At 45.2% G+C, this 1,768-nt stretch overlaps 1 non-coding gene across 1 annotated transcript; it reads left to right on the top strand.

Annotated features, from left to right (window-relative positions):
- The first annotated feature begins 646 nt into the window (after positions 1–646).
- On the top strand, positions 647–834 carry LOC138652329 (U2 spliceosomal RNA). The gene has a single exon (XR_011315603.1). It is a non-coding gene; the product is annotated as a U2 spliceosomal RNA (small nuclear RNA).
- The last annotated feature ends 934 nt before the right edge of the window (positions 835–1,768 follow it).

Below are 1,768 nucleotides of genomic sequence, written 5' to 3'. Positions count from 1 at the left end.
ATTGTGAAGTTGTTGTTCTACATTCTCAATTTCCTTGTCGATAGCGGGGAGCTCCTTATGGAGATAATCCACCGTGAGGAGGATCAAATCTAGAGAACATTTATTCAGAATTGCTTCAAATTTACTGCAAAAGTCATCTTTATCGGAAAAAAGAGTAGGTCTGAGTGAGACCCGCAGGCCTCTCAGGATACGTTGAACCTTATGGTATTCTGCCAGTGTCACATAAGGTCCAATACTAGAACATTGACTGGAGGCCAGGATCAAAGCACTAGGTGGAGTTAAATAGAGCAGCACCTAACGACTTCACCACATCACCTGAGGAAGGAAACTCAGAAGCCGCAGTACCACTTTCCTCCACCAACGGAAGCTCACAGAGAGAATCAGCCAAAGCACCACTTGTGACCACAGGAGGGAGCTCTGCCACAGAATTCACAACAGGTTTGGCAAAATGTCCTCCTTAGGGCAATCTCTTGCTCCATTTCTCCAAAGGATATCAGTGTTAGGCCTTGTGCGGCACAAGTGCAAAACGATTTCTGGTTATTGCTTCTTGGCCTTTTGGTCATATCAAGAATCAGTGTTAGGCTGCCTTGGAGTGGTGAAAGTGCTAAACCATATCTGGTTACCGCTGCTCGGCCTTTTGGCTGAAATCGTCGTCGTCGCCACTCAAGACCAAGTGTAGCATCTGTTCTTATCAGTTTAATATCTGATACGTCTCCAATTTGGGGACCATATTTTAAATGGATTTTTAGAACAGGGAGATGGGAAAAGAGCTTACTCTGTCCTCTCCACGCATTGAGGCATTATTGCGGTCTCTCCGGGAACAGTGCAGTCCATCTCTGATCCGGCATCCAAATACAGATTGAATAGAAATCAGCACAAGTTGTGTTATAACCCATTCTGTGAATTCTTTTCAGGGTCAAAGTTGCACATTTCAGATGCCAAATGCATTTTGCTTGATTTACCTTGACCAATTGCAACATTTTGTGTGCACATTGATTGCACTTATGCATGTCAAGCATTGTATTGCGTTCAATATGAAATCTATCAATCAATCAATCTCTCTTTACTGATTGCAACCGGCGTGTGAAGATGTGGACATGTATTTGGCCTTTGTTACAGTGTTGCAAATAGACCATTTACAAAGTTAGGCCCCTTGCTATCAGTACTTAGTGTTTAAATTTAAGCAACCCATGAGTAGTTCTGCCATACATACCACATTTGTGACAGCATGATTTCTTTTGTAAAACATTGTCTCCCTCTTGGGGACCACTGACTTTTACATTTGGTGTCTATGTATTTAAAGGAAGGGAAAAATTGCGTCTGTGCTGATCTTGAATATGCTGCCTACCTCCACCTGTGTGAGTATTCTAATGCTTTCTAGCAACCCGCTGCGCTGCCTGCTTTAGATAGAATCTGCGCGCGGAACCCTCACGTGTCACAATGGGCCCTTGGCCATTGTCTGGAACCCTCAAGTGTCACAATGGGCCCTTGGCCATAGTCTGGAACCCTCTCGTGTCACAATGGGCTGGAACCCTCACATTTCACAATGGGCCCTTGGCCTATAAAAAGCAGTGCGGTGGCAGTCCTCATCAGTCTGCTGCTGGAACAGCGGCGGGCAGCATGATGATAGGTAGGCAGCAGGGTCTATACCCGGTGTAACGGGGTCTACTGTGCTGTAGTACCTCTTTCAGCACCCCCCGTGTTTCAGGAGGTCCACTCTGCTTTTGCTAGATTCTGAATGAATGACGCTGACTGGAATTTCTTGATT

This window comes from Ranitomeya imitator, chromosome 10, assembly GCF_032444005.1.
Source record: "Ranitomeya imitator isolate aRanImi1 chromosome 10, aRanImi1.pri, whole genome shotgun sequence".
Classification (NCBI taxonomy): domain Eukaryota; kingdom Metazoa; phylum Chordata; class Amphibia; order Anura; family Dendrobatidae; genus Ranitomeya; species Ranitomeya imitator.
Note: the sequence above shows the minus strand (reverse complement) of the source record. Positions and strands in the feature narration are given on the sequence as shown.